The sequence below is a fragment of the Alligator mississippiensis genome, chromosome 3 (assembly GCF_030867095.1).
Source record: "Alligator mississippiensis isolate rAllMis1 chromosome 3, rAllMis1, whole genome shotgun sequence".
Classification (NCBI taxonomy): Eukaryota; Metazoa; Chordata; order Crocodylia; family Alligatoridae; genus Alligator; species Alligator mississippiensis.
In genome coordinates, this window is record NC_081826.1 from 110,516,854 (window position 1) to 110,535,240 (window position 18,387).

At 42.6% G+C, this 18,387-nt stretch overlaps 1 protein-coding gene and 1 long non-coding RNA gene across 5 annotated transcripts in view; one reads left to right on the plus strand and one right to left on the minus strand.

Annotated features, from left to right (window-relative positions):
* The window catches only part of MBP (myelin basic protein), a 201,526-nt gene extending 186,289 nt beyond the window's left edge, over positions 1–15,237 (minus strand). The window contains exon 1 of one of the 4 annotated variants that reach the window (XM_059724292.1): positions 15,092–15,237. The gene's annotated coding sequence lies outside the window, so the exon portion shown is untranslated. The remainder of the gene's footprint in view (positions 1–15,091) is intronic. The other 3 variants (XM_059724293.1, XM_059724291.1, XM_059724294.1) reach the window with 3 other exon arrangements.
* A 62-nt stretch (positions 15,238–15,299) lies between these two features.
* The window catches only part of LOC109283870 (uncharacterized), a 29,930-nt gene continuing 26,842 nt past the window's right edge, over positions 15,300–18,387 (plus strand). Inside the window, exon 1 of the long non-coding RNA XR_002091178.2 lies at positions 15,300–15,460. This is a non-coding gene — a long non-coding RNA (uncharacterized LOC109283870). The remainder of the gene's footprint in view (positions 15,461–18,387) is intronic.

Here is an 18,387-nt window from a genome sequence, read left to right on the forward strand (position 1 = left end):
GTGACAATCATCATTTGGAGAAAACATTGGAGAAGGATACAGCTTTAGTATGCTTTAATCAAGAGCCCAAAAATTGGTAAATAAGATTGTGTAATCCTTTCCATTCAGTTAAGATTTAAACCTGCACCTTAAATAAGAACTGCATTAACAAATCAGTATTTTTTCTTCTTCTGCATTTGCTTTTCTAAAAAGTAGCAGCACCCACTATTGATTATGGTTTCAGAAATGCAAAACAAGTTTGCCTACCTTTGGAAAGGCATAACTAACTAGCTGACATATGAATCATTCCAGGCAAGTAACATTAAAATGAGACTTCCTCTTCTTAGCTTCTGATTGCCTCATGGCCGTACGTGTAAGTTCCATTTCTCCTGTTGAACTAAATTACTTGAGGGGCTGGTCACAGTGCCAGCAATCACATTCCTAATTATGGTATTCTTCAGTGCCAATTTGCTTAAAAAACCAAATTATAATAGTATAGCGCTGTAATCTGCTGGTGGAGCTCCACAGTATCAGGACAGATTTTGACTCCCAGTCCTCATCTTTATTTTGCCAAGATAGCAAGTGCTGGCAGCCTGATACATACCCAGAGAAAATGGAACTCCATATTATAATTGAACAGTTTTTCATAGATCATATCATGCAATTCCAATCACTGCTTTTTCAGTTCATATCCAAAAATTACCTTGATGCAGAAATGTTTAACATCGTAACACTACTGCAGTGTTTTTCAAACTAGGGTATGAGAACCCTTGGAAGTACACAGTACTTCGCCTAGGGGTACATACCTAAATTTTAATAATGGCAGTAGCATTTCTGATTTATCAATACATGGTGAATAATGGCATTGTGATGCATTGCCATTGGTTCTGACACTTTTCCATTCAGAGATTCACTGGGTATGCAGGGCATGACTAACAACATTTTGCAGGTAAAGGGGTATCCAGCCAAAAAACTTTGAAAAACATTGGCTGACTACAGCTTTCCTGGAAATGGCTCCATGTCAAGGTAATAAAAAATTAAAGGAGAAACTATTAAAGGTTTTACCACAGTAGGTCTCGTCTCGGCAGAATGCAGTGTGGCTATCCTTTTCCAAAGGAAATAACAACAGTATAAATTTAACATACCCAACTAACTCTCAACTGCAAGTCTTCCTTAGTTCTCAGACCAGCACCACCAAATTACATTTTAAATGTCCCAAGCTTCCTCTGTACTAGGTTTTAACACTGTATGGAGTACCATGCCCCAACACAGGATGGTCTAACTGGCAGCCCTGGCCTGTGAAGGCTTAATATGCAGCCTCTGGGCTCTCACTCAGCCACTGCTCCCTATCATCCTGCTGCTCCAGCTACAATAGCAAGGCAGAGCCTTCAGGCTCCCCTCACTCCTGCAGCTGTGACTTCAGTGCAGCAGCTCAGGGAGCTGAGGATGAGTGCAGACAGTGCAGGGAGGGTGGGGATCACAGCTGCAGAGTGCAATGGTGAGGAGCTGCCTGCTCATTACAAGGAAGTGGGCAGACTGTGCTCACATGGGCACACATTGCAGTGGGGATAGAGAGGGGGAGGGTTTGCACACTTTACAGTGGGGGAGTGCCCAGTGCAGCAGGTGGCCCATGCAGCATGTGGCCCTTGGAGTCTTAGAAATTGGACAGCCCTGCCCTAACAGATTAGGACCTAATTTAACTTTTTATCTCTTAAAAACAAAACAAAAAAAGGAAACAAAAAACCAATGCTGACATCTGGGGAAAACAAAGAAGAAAAAAATGGAGGAGAACAAGAGAAAAACATTATATTATAGTGGGCTACACAATATCATACTACAGTCACTGTTTTGCTGTTCACTGTTAAGTGTTGCTAAGTCACAGGCCCAGAAAAGGGCAGATGAAATGTCTAAATTCTCTCCTAGCTGAGATGTCTCAAAGGCTTGTATTAAGCAATTACTCACAAACTCCATGCCAAGGTGAATTCCAGTCCTTTCCCTTATTCAAATAATTCTTTTGGGTGTCAGGAAGGAGACTTTGATTACATCAGTATATGTTGATAACAACTTTAGTCACCGATTTTAGGGATAGATGGGAACTTTACGTGGGAGATGGGTTACAAGGACAGATGAGATCTGATGTGGGTGATCTGCATCTGGACTGTATCTTGATCACCTCTCAGAGCTATTGTCCATCCCATGGGACTCCTCAAGGGCCCATAAATTTGGTGGTAGGGGAGCAGTAGCAGTGTTAATCATTGCTGCTCCTGGAATTGCAGCAGTTAATGATGCTGCCCCCTGCCACTCATCCTGCCTACAGATTGGCCCCACACCAGTCATTCTGCTCACAGGGCCAAATGATTTTGGCACTACTGTTCTATATAATACTGGCTATATCGTTTATGTCTCCATCTCAACTATCCAACAGAAACAGCTCAGACAAAACCAATAATGCTGAGACTGGGGTTTGAGTGAGCTATTGAGGTGGCTGCAGCTCAACTCAAAATGACGGCGATGCTGAGAGGTTGGGAGGAACAACTAGAAGTGATGGTAAAAATAATATTTGACTCTAAGATTGAGTGCATTCAACTGCCCATGCTAATCCATGTTTATAAACTGGTGGGCTTGTTAGACCTAAAGGTATATCTGGTAAATCAGCCATCAGTGCAAAGAAAACAGGTCCTTTTGAACAGAGAGGTACAGGCTTTTTCTTCTCATGCAGTCTTTGCAACTAGCACCTATGTCTTTGTTGTTCCAAGGGTAGAATGCCATATCTTTTTGGTGAAGTTACATCTCACAGTAATGAGATGCCACGTTTGTCATAGAGATACATTTTGTGTAGAACATTAAAAAGAAAGCACAATATCTATCATCTCTCCCAGACAGATTTTTATGGTGGTGTTTTTCAACTATAACACTAAGTGGCCTAGTGTCATCCTAAGAGATGGCCATTTATCCCATGACATGCTGCCACAGCAGTGGCTGTGTTGATGTTAGAAGAACCTTGCTATTACAGAAAAAGAGCAGCTGGCAAGGTGTTTTTTTTAAAAGTTTTTCACAATGTCCTACTTCCACAGCTCTAGAATACTCCAGATTTGGTGGCTTATAGGGCAAGCTACAAATCTAGTCATCTCACTAGACCTCTGAAGATTACTGAGGGCACAGGGTGGGTAGGAGTGCCAGTATTTTATTACTTCATTATCACAGTGCCTATACACTGCTTTGTACTACAAAAGACAAGCTGACTGCACTGCATTTTGGTTTTAAAATTTAAAAAGCTAGCCAGGCATTTTAAAGCCTGTGTTTGTGCTCTGTTTTGCTTCTTCTTAATCTCAAGGGTACAAATATATTCCCATGGAGACAATTATAGATTGTCTTTACACTATACAAGTCTTCAGTCACACCCACACTATTCTAAATAACTATTACCTTTTCAAGATCTTGCACATATTCACAAGAAAGATCAACACTAAATGATGAGAAAGATGGTTCAACCAGTTATGAGGAGCTTCTTAGAATCTTGTTTTTCTTCCTAATCTTCCTAAAAAAGAACATTAACAGTCCCCATCCCCCCACCATCCTGTAATGTAGCAGGGACAGAATTTATAGAAGATATAGCAAGCTTTCTTCAGAATAACTCTCTGATCCTTCTAGTACCATTTCTCAAAACACACAGTTGTTTATCACAGCAAAAAGTGCTACATAATATTTTGTGGTTCTTTTTAAATAAGCCTTAGACCAAAACCAAACTCATTTTCACTCATGACCCAAAGATTTTCTTGAGGCACCTCCTCAAGAAAATTTATATACACTGATGACGTAACCCTTGTTACACAACTAGCTTGTTTCTCCAGAGCCGAAACAATACTCACGTGTGGTCTAAATACTTTAGATACCTACTTTAAACAAGGGTGTCTGCACCCAAACCCTGGGAAAACGGAAGCCTCTACATTTCGTTTCAACAATAAACAAGCTAATTATCAACCCATTATTGTTTTCAGAAATCATCTCCTATGTTATAACAATACTCCTAAATATTTAGGAATCATGCTAGATAGAACACTATCCTATAAAAATCACTTAACTATGACAGCTGCTAAGTTAAAAACCAGTAATAATTTGCTCCAGAAACTCACTGGCACTCCTTTGAGAGCTGATGCCAATATGCTGATAACAACAGCCTTAGCGCTGGTCTACTTGATGGTGGAATACTGTGCCCCAATCTGGTTATACAATGCTCATACTGATAAGGTTGACATGCAACTCAGCCAAGCGATGAGAATCATTACAGGAACAATTTAATCTACCCCTCTTCAATGGCTCCAAGTTCTTAATAATATATATCCTCCCGTATTAAGAAGAAAAAATGCCTTAATTCTGGACTAAAATAACAAATAAACTGCAGCTGTCTATACATGAAGAGCTCTTAAACCTACTTTTTCCGAGATTAAAATCTAAGCACCCTGCTTGAAGAACAGCAATTCAACTCGAACAAGGCTCATTTAATATCCAAGCTGCCTGAATTCAGCCCCTAATACAGAAATTATTACAAATCCCGCCATTAGATCAGCTGGCTTTGATCTCCCTAGACATCTTTGGTCTTCTCTAAACCAGATCAGGACGGGGTACAGCAGATGTGCATTGATGAGGCTGAACTAGCTCACTGAACTGCGACTGTGACCCCCCTTTTCGAACTTTGAATCACATCACCTCTGAATGTCCTCTTCGTGCATGTTATGGAATTCTATTGGATCCACACAGTACTACATTTGAGGCAGTCAGCTGGCTGCAACATTTGGATATAAACTTGTGAATATGTTTCTCTTTGCTTTGTGATCACTGTACATTCTATGCTAAATAAAATAACCCAAAGATTTGATCTAAATGTTGCAAAGGTCAAAAGCAAATGCATTAATCAAATATATTACAAGAGATTGCTATACTTATCCCAATCATTATTTCATTATCATTCAAAAAGTTCACTGAGGTTTTTCTTTTGAAGTTTCTCCATTTTAGAATCATAGAGTTAAGGGTTAAAGAGACTTCTTAAATTTGTAAGTCTAGGATATCAACTTAAAGACACTGAGTTAAGACGCCAAAGAATGGAAAAATGACACTTTGAACATCTGTGAAAGAAAAGCATTATTCATACGGCTATGATGAAAATTGCATTTGCTTCAATGTGAAAAATAAGTCTAGAACAACATAGTTTAACTTCAGCTTGTATTTGTGGGAGGGACAGAGAGGTCCTGATTTGAACTACCCTCTTAGGCTGATTATCTCACCTGTTTTCTTCCTTTTTACAGCCCTAATATTATTTCTGAAGATCTAACAATCACTGGAGAAGGATAAAATATAGAAAACTATGACTATGCTGACAGAGTTATTGCCACCTCATTGGAAAACTCTGGCTGGAAAGTTCCAAGTTAATTCTTGTTTTGTACAGTTGCTATTTGGGCAGACTTCATTATACTGTGCTTAGAATTGACCCCATAACCAAACAACAGAGCTGGGACTTCATGACTACTCCTAGTGATACGAAGTTACAAAAGAAGTGATGTTACTTTAAACTAACTGAGGAACCAGCACAAGTATTTTTAAATCCATTATCTTTATAAAGAATTTTAAAACTCTGAATAAACTAAAAAAAATGCACACACAGAGGATGCATCTACACAAGATGTTTGCTGCGGAGTTGCCTAATTAGCTCCCCAGTAAAACATCACAGTCTACATGTATGGCCCCATTGGGCTGCAGGAAACTAATAAGCACTGCCGTAGGATAGTACTGCCCAAGACAAGTACTATCCTATGGCAGCGTTATTTAGTGCGCCGTAACACACACGTAGATGCTGAAAGGGCTGGCTGGGACATGAGAGTGATTCAGTGAGAGAGCTGCCTGCCAGCTATCCCCACACTGAAACACCCTTGTGCCCCTGCCAGTCCCTCCATAGCATGTTGAATCAAGCCGGAGCAGCCCCAGGCTGGCAGGCTGACCCCCAGACCTCTGCCAGCCGGGGTTGCTCTACCCCAGCTCAATGTGCTGTGATCCTGGAAGCATGTGTAAAGGGTATACCCTGGAGCAATAAACTCCAGCACAAACTGTGTCATTCAATCAAATCAATTTCACATGTAGATGTGCCCACAGAGGTGGGAAATAGGTTATACAAGTCAAGGAAATTGTTTGGTGTCAATATCCCAATTTTGAAAGCTCTTCACAATGGAGAAAAAGTTTTCATATGTGCCTGTACAGCTACTAACAGCTTTAAAGAGCAAGGTGGTGCTTTCTGGGATAGGGGATGACAGCCAACCTTTAAGTGATTCACCTGTCATGCATGTCAATCAATTAGGATCTCAAAACTAAAAGCATGCTGCGTAGCAAATGGACAGGAAGGTGATCAATACGTGGCAGAGCACCATTAGCAAATTATTAACAAGCTTGCCTCCTAACTGTTCACATTTATTTTCAATCCAAGAATGTAATTAGCTGTTCAAAATAGCTAATAAAACTGCCACACATTTGTCTATAATTAGTTTTCACAGGCTTATTTTGGAACCCTATGGATGAATCCATAGTCTGCGACCAATTTGTATACAAATCCACAATAGTGATTTTATTTTGAATTGTTCAGAATATTATTGAAAACCAACCAAAAATATGTATAGGGAAAGTCAACTGAAAACCTGATCAAGTTATATATCCCATATTAATCCAAATGAACGCAGCATTCAAAACCAAATGAACTGGGTAAAATGGTTTCCATTTTGGTTTCGTTTTATGTTTAGAGCCGTGAAAAGTATCAAACTAAGAAGAGAAGGATTTCAATATCTGACACTAATATAGAGGCAAAGAAAATCCAGAATACCTTAGATGGGATGACTGTATTAGTATTCAATACAATCAAAAAAGGGGGATTCCCCATACCTCTAATTTAGAGCTCAGAGTATAAAGACTAACATACTGCCATATTTTAGTACCAACAGGATACATTGTTGGCAAGCTTTTCCACAGAGCTTTGCTAATTCTCTCTGATCATTACTTACAACACTCTTGTTTAAGTCTAAATTGTTGTAAGCAAAAAACTTTAATTATGCTAGATTTATAGGTGTTTTTAGGACATAGACATTTGGTTCTAGATTTATTTTGTACGCTTTATGCTACTCATTTGTGACCTGATCAGTCTGGTTTCGCTGTTTCCTTGTGCTTTCCCAACACCTGTTGTCTCTAATACATTAAGGCGTACACAGCCTTAGCTAAAAGGGAGACCTGATGCAGAGTTACTGGAATCACTGGGTAATACCATAATATAAATAATAAATAGTTACAAACCAGCTTGTATTTAAATCAATAGGAAGACTAGCATAAACTTAAGCTGGAACTAGATCAGGCTCTTCAAAACCCAGATCAAGCTCTTAAAAATATCTTGCCCATTTTATATTGGCTAATTAGCTGTCTTCATTTAAACACTCTTTAACCTGCCTGAGAGGTCCCAGAATGGAACTGTTCACCTGAATGTTTTTTGGACCTGGAATTCATAGATTCAAAGATGTTGTAAACTCTTAAAGAAAGAGGTGCACAGGTTTGTTTCTTTTTATTTTTGCTTTTGTTTGTTTTTAATTGCTTATTAAATGCCATGTCCACTTTACATTAATGGTGCTACAGGAAAAAAATTATAATACATTTCATTTCAGCTGGACTGTGCTTGTATTTTCATGACTGCACAAAAAATCCCCTGTGCATTCATCTGAATGAAATAAATGCAGCTGTATTTGTTTTCATCTACAAATGAAACATGCTTATATAGGACTATAAACTAAACACACACACACACACATTCCTATATAAGGTGTCCTGGTATGGGTGTTGTATGTAGCATGTGTACGCATGTGTGCGTAATTTCTGGAGAACTTCTCTCTTCCAAGTAAAAAGTTAATTAAAAAAAATGGGTACTGCTTAGAACTTCTGTTATTTTAAAACTCATTTTTACCAAGCACTCAAAGGCACTTTTTCATTCTAAGGCTAAAACCACTTCAATTCTAAACTTTTGAAATGAAGCATTTTCAGAACAGAGGGCTAAAAAAGCCTTTAGGAAGAAGAAAAAATAGAAAAGGGTGAGAGAGAATACTTTCTATTTAAGATACCATAACAACAGCCAAATGGACTTCTGGCAATTTTTATGTCACCTTTAGGCTGTGACTAAGCATGAGAAATATATTTCAGTACAATCAATACTTTTCTCCTCAAAATTATTTAGTATAAAAATAAATATTTTTAATGGAAATTTCTAAGCATAACTATTCTGTACTCAAGTAACTGGCACCCAAATTGTAACAATATAATACATTACTTGATGGAACACAGTGTAAATTCAACCATATGAATATTTTATATGTGGTATTTCCCAAAGGGAGTAATATTTTTTGCTGAGTTTCTCTCACTCCAGTAGGAGCAAAACTTGATACTGAACTTCCCAGAGAAAGGAAAGAGAAATTTCTGTTCTCACAATACTCATTAGTTCACCTGCCTGATTCCCTCCACTGTATCTACTTCTATCGACATTAGTATTAGACCTCATCAGTATTAACGCCCTCAAGCGTGTAGAACTCACAGGAATCATCAAAAAGTGAAGACCTGAGCAGGATATGGTAGACATGCTGTTAGGCTCTCCTTCTTGCTGAGGCTGTAGCAATTTCCCTTCTTCACTTGCAGGAGAGGAGAAAGCATTTATAAAGAGCTCAAGTAAGTCTCACATTTTTATCTACAGAACGATTTTTTTCTAAATATCAGTACAAACTACTAGTCCACTGGTCTACAACATTTTAGCAAGCTGAATACCTACAGTGCTGTGATTTTCTGCACCCAAGATTTAGCCTTAACTATATTTTGACTATATGCATAGCATTCTAAATGGACTGAGCACAAGGCTAAGAGTCAGGAGAATAGGTTTCCACTCCCTGCTCTACCTAGTTGAAACTTGATTTCTGTAAAAACAAAAACTACCAGTAATAATGTTTTCCCCAATTTTGTAAAATCTTAGATTCTGAGCAACAAAAGTACTTTGTTAAGTTCTGTTTGGAGGTGAGAGTTGCTTTTAATAATTTTGGTACTTGTTTTTTCAAGGAATATATAGGGTATTATAATTGAAATGTAGCATACTAAATTGGAGCAAGAATAAAAAGAATCCTAGAAAAGTCCTGCTGGAAGGGACTCCAAGCAATCATCTAGTCCAAGCCCCTGCTCAGAGCAAAACCATCTCCATTTAAACCAGCCCAGACAAGTGGCTAATGCTCACATATAACTACTAGACACTACATCCAAACCAACAAAACACCCTACCCTAGCCACATGTAAAGCAGGGGGGCTGACAGTACTATCACTTTCTTGCCACTGCAAGGACAGGAAACACTTGTTAAAATACGCTGTAAGAGGACTATCTGTTCTAAAAACTCTCAGTAGCATCCTAGATTAAATACCTCAAAGTTCTTGCAGAGAGGTTAATAAGTCAGGGGTGTCAAACTCATTTGGCCCAGCTGGCTGGATGAGGGGCGCGGGGCTGGTCTGCAGGCCACATCAGACCCACCCACTGCTGGATCTAGGCTGCAGGGCTAGTCTGGTATAGGTGTTGTATGCAGCATGCACCAGCTCCAAGCCCATGGGCTGCTCCAGTCCTACATGAAGCCCGCAGTGCACAGGGACGTTCCGGGGTCCATATTACACATGATGCATGGTGCTGGTCCAGGGCAGGCACTGCATTTGGTATCAGCACCAGACGAGGCCTGTGCACTGGATCTGGCACAGGTGGCCTATATGTGGGCCCAATCTAGACCACCCCCAAATCTAGCATGCGGCGGTGGTCCCACATGGGTACCACATGCAGCACACACCCCAAACCAGCCCCACATCATGTGCAGCCTGCAAGTAGCACACAGGGCCAGTTTCAGGGCTGCTGCATTGTGGCAGGCAGCACCGCAGACTGGACAATCCAGTTCTATGGGCCAAATCCAAGCCTCAGACCATACTTTTGATACCACTGATACAAGCAATAGTACAATAGAACCTCTAGTCATTAAACAGAATGATTATTCATAGGGATTTCCCAAAAGTTATTCTCTCAGATACTTGTTAACAATTTAAAATAATAGCAACAATATTGATTTACAAAAAGATGAACATTATACAATCCATGATTCCATACAGATAGGACCAACAATCATCCTTACCAGTTAGGCTCTAAAGCAGGGTTGTAATCCATGGACCTCCCTTGGCTACCAGCCTGCAGGTACCACTCCTCCCCTGCTGTACAGTGCATGTGGCCTGGTTGCTTCCCCTGCTTCCATGGGCAGGTGCCCCCCCCTTACACCACACATGTGTAATCTCCCCACTATCACTCATTGGCAGCACACTAACCAGGTGCACTGCACCAAGGCTGTGCCGTGCCCTATGACCCTGCCGCTCAGGGCAGGCACAGGAAGCCAAAGCTGGAGGGGAAGCTTGGAGCCCCTTGCTGCTGCTACAGCTAGAGCAATAGTGGGAGCTGGGGCCAACTGGGAGTCCAGGGGCCACAGATTAACCCCTCATGGGCCACCAGTTGGATAGCCCTCCTCTAACGTGTTACCTGCCCTGCCTTCTGACTTTATACTAACACAGCCAGCTAGGTCTGTCCCCTTACCAGTTATAAGAGATTATGTTTGCATTGTAATATTGTTTGGTTAAATAAGCTCATGGGTTAAGGCTGTATCTCCCACCCGAATAGCTTGTACAAGGGGGAAAGAAGGGGTCAAGTGGGACTGAAGCCAGAACTGCCTTGCCTACTTATTGTACAAGGAGAGATGCACCTACGGTAAAAAAAAACAAACCCACAAACATCCCTTGGCAGACCCTGGAAGCATCAAGGAAAAAAGTGAGAGTAGCATCAAACAATGATTAGAGCAGCCTGAAAATGAGGGTATACACCTGAGAACAGCAGAGACTGAAAAGGGAACAGCTGAGCTAACCTGATATACTTCGGACTGTACAGACCAGAGAGGGAACAGAAGGCCTGCTTAACACTTTAGAGGGGGCAAGAACAACTCACTGAGCTGCATTTGCTCAATAAAAGGCCTTTTCTTGAAGGCCATTCAATTTGCTGCTTAGAATTTAGTGGTCAAGCTAAAACCCCTCTTTGCAGGACCTGAGCTGGAAGGTAGCTTTCTGAGGGAGGGCCATGGACTGAAAGGCCCAGTCTTGGGGTCAGACAGTCTTAGGGCTCACCCCCCTTTAGAAGCCACATCTGGGCTGGATTCAGGGTACTCAGAGAAACTAGACAAAGTCAGGGGCCCCCAAGCAAGTGTTCCCCTGGGGAAATCCATAAAACCAGTCACTGTTAACCAATTGAAAAAAAATTTAAATCTTTGCTGGAGTATTTATTGTCGTTCATCTGCCAACACTAATCAATACAGTATTAAGACATTGTAAGTGTGTTTTATTGCTCCATTTTTAAACATTTATATGACTTAGAGCAATTAATCTCCATTATCCTTCCAACCACAGATTTCAAGTCCTTGCATCAGACCGTCCAACAGTCTATAGATAAGTCTCTTTCCCTCCTTTAGTGACTTAATACTGCTGCTCCACATATCTTGGATCCAATACCACTTTTATTCTCAGTAGTGTAGAAGTGTTAAATTAGCTTTGTAAAAAGCCATATAGATTATTAATTCTTTCTAGCACATTCTAATCATTTGAACATTAATATTACACCCACCAAAATAAGTGTAAAACTTCTGGGCACAGATCAAGCCTTTGGTGTTTCTGATTATATTTTACATCGTACTTTATGCCCTCTTATTTTCACTTCATTAAAAAAATGTCAATGCCCCAGATGTAGCAGCTGATCAACTGAAAGATCAGTTTGGAAACTCAAACCATAATGTCCACAGTCCTTTCAATTCAGTGAAGATTACAGTGCATACATGTGTTATTTTTTCTTTAAGGAAAAAAAAGATCATATACTTTTTTCAAATTATTAGCAAATACGTATATATCAGTGGTTCACAATCATTTTAGACTCAAGGCACCCCTTGTCAAATTTGAGGAATGCCTCAGAAAATGCCAGCCCCTAGTTTTCACTTTTTTTCCCCCAACTATGGAAAAGTAACAGAGCAGTTTGTTTCTTGCAAAGAACTCAAAAAGACCCCAGGAGGCCAGAATGTTTTTAACACTATGGATTCCCATGTGAAGTCTCTGGATTTATTTTGTGAATCATGTTTGCACACCTAATATTGCCAGAGGCACCCTTTAAAAGGGTCTCAAGGCACTACACTGTGCCACCGCATCCTGGTTGAGAATCATGGCGGCGTGTGGGTGTGTATCACATATATATGCAGGGGTGGATGGGGAGGGAAAGATGGGTTGCGCTGGTGCACTTGCACCCCGCTTTGATTCCTGCTGCACCCAAACTTTAAAACCACCTGCCTGTCTGACAATGGCAGCAGCATTTCTAGTCAGGCAGTCCTAACAGTCACTTGACTTCCTGGCTCATTGTAATGTACCTGATCCCTTCTAAACTCTTCATTCCACAGGTGTTAAGAACCCTCCCTTCTTTTTTAATGGCCCTGATGTTCCACCAATCAAGCTAGCCTTTGTTCTGCCATTGTGCTGTCTGTTTGCTGCTCTTGGTCATGAAGTTTCTACTCTACAGAGCTGCAGATAGTATTTAATTCATTCCAATTAAGTTCTGTTGGTTTTTGTTTCAAGCTTAAACAGCATCATACAGCCTTAGGCCCCTGGTGGATCAATAAAGCTTCTAGTTTCTGTTTAACTGGAGAAAAATGTGTCTCGTTTTATGCGTGATGATGCACTCACTGGGGGCACCCCCCTTTTCAAAATTCTAAAGCAGTGGTTTTCAGCCTTTTTTTTTCCATTTGTGAACTCTTAACAAATTTTGAATGGAGATGCAGACCCCTCTGAATGATAAGTGTGAACATGTACATCCTTTTGGTTGATTACAGACATCTTTTGTGGACTCCCTAAACATAGTCTGCCACCCCCCCCCCCACAGGGCTCCATGGACCACAGGTTGAAAACTACTGCTCTAGACCCACCTCTGTGTGTGTGTGTGTGTGTGTGTGTGTGTGTGTGTGTGTGTGTGTGTGTGCGCATATACATGTGCATGCATGCACAGATACATACATGTGTGTATACATGCATGTCTAGACATGTGAACATGTGTATATTTGTAAAGGGGGTCACAATTTTGCCCTTTATTACTACAAGTAAGAGGAACCTAGAGTCCACTAAAATTTAATCAGGCTACAACTACACCAAATATAAAGATAAAACAAGAGAAACAGATAATGGAACTGTGCATGTAGATGTGCATACATACATGTGTGTATACAGACGTGTACTGATCTTAGCTGGGGCTGGTCCCGCCTGGAGCAGCGGGTAGGTCTAGATCAGAGTTTCTCAACCCATGGGTTGTGACCTAAAAGTGGGTTGCAAGAATATATGAACGGTTCCCGAACAAACTTTAAAAACGGATTTTCCTTTAAAGGAGAAAAACATGGGAAACTGGGGCTTTTCCCTTGCAGGCTGACAGAGTTCCAGCCTGCAAAGGGCTGCTTGTGCCCCCTATGCCCCATGCACGGGGACTGGGGGCGGGGGAACGGCAGGTTGGGAATGAAGGGCACTGGGTTGGGATTGGCTATGGATGTTTACAACTGGATCTTGGTACAAAAGAGGTAGAGCACCAGTGGACTAGTCACCCTCCTGAGGGTCCTTCCCACCTTCCTTTTCTACGCTAGTAGCTACATCTGCACGCAGGTGCTACTGCTGCTCCATCAATAGCTGAACACAAGAGATCACTCTTTAAAACACCCACGTCCTAGCACTATACAGGCAGTCCTCTGCTTAAGAAGTTTCGAGTTGCAATGAATGGCACTTAGGACGTTTATAAATTGACACCCTGTTTTGACTTTCTGATGTTAGTTTCGACTTTACGACGCTTCATCCGATGCCACACCACACCAGCGAGCGTTTGCTGCATTGCTTATCTCCCTGGAGAACATCTGTCCAAACTTCCTTGAGCACTTTCTTTAAGAAAGCAGACAAGACTCCAGAAAAACCTGCAGTCAAGACTTGTGAGAAGACTCCAGCCAAAAACCCTTCAAAAAGTCTGGCAAAGTCACCTCAAAGAAGTCCTTCCAAATCAATATGATTGCTATGTACCATATAAATACATTAATGTAGCTATATTACTCATCTATAATTGATAGAGTACAAAATTCTGCGTTACTTTTGGTGAAAATAGGGTATCAGGCCTTGGTTCAGGAACCAATCCCCCCATGAACGCTGCATGCCCCGGAGGCTGGGGGTGCCTGGCGACTGCCTGCTGGCAGTGGCAACAATGTCAGTGGCAGGAAGGAGCACCTGCAGATGCCACTGGCAGCCTTGGCAGCAGCCAGCAGCAATCGGGAACCGCCTGCAGATGCCCCGGTGGTGTTGGCAGCAAGGGGGGAGGGTGGTGAGCAGCGACAGCCTGCAAGTGCCGCTGGCAGCATCCGCGGCACTTTTTGCAGAGGGTGCACTGCCATGCTCAGGGGGTGCACATGCACCTGCGTGCCCCACCCTTACACGTCACCAACGTATAACATTGTTCCTACGGGAAAATCGGTCCCGACTTACGACGTTTCCATTTAAGACGCAGCTTTCGGGAACCAACCGTGCCCTAATTCCGAGGACCTTCTGCAGTAAGTGCCTGGGCGTCGTGACCATCCTGGTCACTCCGATGGAAACCAGGATGGAAACACGACAGGGCATCTGTCACAACAACTGCCCTGAACAAGGAACAACAGCGACACCGACAAGAGCCACGACAAGTCCTGGCAGCGACCCCGCCCCCGGCCCCCGAGCGCCGCTGCCCCGGCCAGGTGCGGGCGGAGCGCGGGGAACCCGGAAGGCCGCGTCCTTCGCCCGCCGCGGGGCCGGCACCTGCCTCCTGGGGGGCTGGCGCGGGGCCGGGGCCGGGGCCGGGGCCGCGCTGGCACACACGCACGCACACACGCTTGCACACGCCGTGGCGGGGGGGCCGCCTCGACGGCGGGACAGACTGACAGACAGACAGACCGCACCGTACCGCGGCCGCCGGGGCTCGCTCGGGGCTCCTGCAGCATCCAGCGGCGCGGTCCCGCCACGCCCGGGCTACGCGCAGGGGGCTCCCGGCGCCGCCGCTGCCCAGGTAGCAGCGGCAGCAGCAGCAGCAGCGCCCGGGCCGCGGCTTCCTGCTCCCGCGGCTGCAGCGCGTCCGCCCGCGGCCGTGGGCGGGTGTCACGGGAGGGTGGGGCCGCCGCCCGCTCCCAACCAGGAAGCGGCAGCCGCGCGCGGGCGGCGGGATTGGGGGCACAGCTGGAGCCCCCCCGGCTCCGGCAGAGTTGGGGTTGCTATAGCTGAGGGATTGCAGCCCCTCCCCTCCCCACAGGGGACTTCCCACCTCTCCCGCAAACAGGTGAGCCCCCCCTCACTGCTTTGCAGTCTGCAAATGCCTTGCCAGGCGGGCACCGAGTTGTTTTGTTCCCCCGGCACCTGCTTCTTGCCCCCGCGTGGGAACAGACCTGACAGGAGGGTCCCATTACACTTCCAGCCTTTGTGCGGGCGGAGAAGAATTTGGAAATCTGAATTGGGAATGGTTAAATGCCAACCCCCCCCCTTACTTCCTTTTCACATGCTCTAGGTTGGCAGTCCTGTCTGTCCGCCTCGCATGTGTTTCTGCTGTATGCAGCAAATGAGGTTCTTTCTGAATTGCAGCTGTGAAAAAAAAGCAAGGTGACACTCCTTTGGCTGTGGTTTTTTTGGGGGGGGGTTGTTTTTTGGGGGTTTTTTTTCCCCTGCTTTGGGTGTCTTTTTTCCTCTTGGTTTTATCCTTATCAGATGGAGGCTTAGGGCAGCTGACCAGCCCACCAGGTCCATCGTTTTTAGTGGCGCACATGCACAGATCACTATCAATCTTGTTTAACAGAACAAGTACTAATGCTTCTGTGAAAATACATCTTATCACTGTGGTCCTGCTGAAGAACTAGGTCAACTCATTCTCCTTTACCAATTACATGACTTCTATGATATACACATGCGCGCGCACGCACACACACACAGGTGCACATGTTTAGGGAGGGGAGAAGGAGTTTTATAAAGCTTTCTGAATTGGACTGAACCCCGTCCTCTCAGTGATGAGATATGTGCTTGCGCATTTTCACCGAAGCCAAGACTACTCATTGTGAGTGAATAATAGGAGTAAAGGGAGTCACAATTTTGCCTTTTATTACTACAAGTAAAAGGAACCTAGAGTATGCTAAAAATTAATCAGACTACAACCAAATATGAAGATAAAACAGAGAACCAGACAATAGAGCTGTGAGGAAGTAGGGGAGGAATTAAAAAATGGGAAGTGTCATAAGCATTAATAGTTTAAAATCCTGGGCATTTTATATTTAGATCACGCATGGTGCATCCACACACGTGCTTTACTGAAGAGTTGACTACTTAGTTCCACACTAAAGCACCACAGTCTACATGTGTGCCAGTATTGGCACAGTAAACTAATTAACTCTGCTGTAGGATAATACTATCCCTGACAGTACTATACAGTGGCAGTGTACTTTACTGTGCTGAAATGCATGTAAACAGTGACAGCGGGTATAAATTGCCCCTTGTCAGGGTCAGCCCAGCCAGCCAGGGGCCTGCTTTGCCCCAGCTCAAATTGCTGCTGTCCTGGGAGCATGTGTAGACACTGCGCCCAGGAGCAGTTCACTCTGGCTTGAAGTGCTCCAGAGTTTTATTGGTCACATTAATTGCATGTGTAGATGCACCCAAAGAATACTACTTTGACTAAAGGGAAAAAAAACCCAACACTAGACTCCTGTTCCAATATTATGAGTGTATAAAAAAATGTTGATAAGGGGTTTGGCAGGCCACAATCTTGCAAAAACTTATGTATGCGTTTACCTTTTTATGGTAGGGTGATATTGTAGCCATGTGTCCAGGACAAATATGAGAAGTAAAGTTTTTTGTGGGTGATATCTTTATTGGACAAACTAGGGATATAGTTGGGAGGGATATAAACAGGTTTTGGGTACCAAGTGCCCTTCCTCAGGGTGCTGAGGAAAAAGCAGACACAGAAAAAGCAGATACAATCGGTCCAATAAAAGATATCACCCACAACAATCCTTTCCTCTTTACTACTTTATACTTTGTAAAACAAACAAACTTTGTTTATCAACTTTAAAAAGTAACAGTGCATTGAATGTTCATTTTGGATGCTCATCTCCACTCTCCATAGGTTTCTAGATTCTTTAACAAACAAACAAAAAAGTTGTGTAAGTGGGCTTAAGCAAAACTGGATCCAAATATCAGCAACCTGCTGCCTCAGAAATCACAATATTCAAAAACAACCCACAGGAAATAAAATCTGGTCCCAATTCTGCAAATATTCATGCTTCTGTGCAATTTTGTGCTTGAGTAAACTCACTGAACTCGGTGAGGTCATTTGTAGGATAAGTTGTAGAAGAACATGCATATTTGCTGTATCAGGGCCTCAGAAGGAAAAACATGTAAAGTGAGTTCCACATGCCTAGGAATGAGAAGTCAGAATGATGCTATAAACCAGCTTTCAGGTAAGAGAGATTTATTTTGCTGAAGGTGATTATCATCACTCTGAGTTGTAAAACCATGCCATATTCAGTAACAACACTCTTATGTACCTCTCTTGCACTTTATAGCCTAGATACCTTTCTCCTTCTTTCAGTGTTTTTCATTTTTTTATGACTGATTTAAAAAAAATGTTTAGGACCTCATTCTTGAATGACTAAATAGGTAGTTCCCTTAGCATCCCAGATTTAGTCCCCTGAGGAAAGCATCTCAGCTGAGTGTTTGCAGGACTGAGTCCACATATTGTAATAAGGCCTCTTACAGTCTTATCACACAATAATATATAATAACCATTATATTATCAGAATCATATTTAACTTATTATAATACATAATTATTTTAACTAACAATATTGCCAATCCTCCAAGGTCTCCATCTAAAAAGAATGCACCCGTGTTCAGCAGCCATCTCTGTTCTGTGTCTGGTCGGTCTGCAAAGCAAGATTCATTTCCTCATTTATTTCCTCTCGTTGTATGTAAAATAGTATCAAAAATAGCATTAAGCCTTTCAAATACTATTTGTTCCCTAAGCTTAGTATCCTTAATTAACTGTATAGTAAAGACACTCCAACCCAGTACAAAGTGTTCCATTGTGCAAATCCAAGAAAGGAGAGATTGGAATGGAAAGAGAGTGGCATTTGCAAATAAAGTACTAAAATGTACTAAAATTGAAAGTGTAATAACAATACTAAGAAAGAGTTGACCTGGTTCTTCAGCAGGACCATAGTGATAA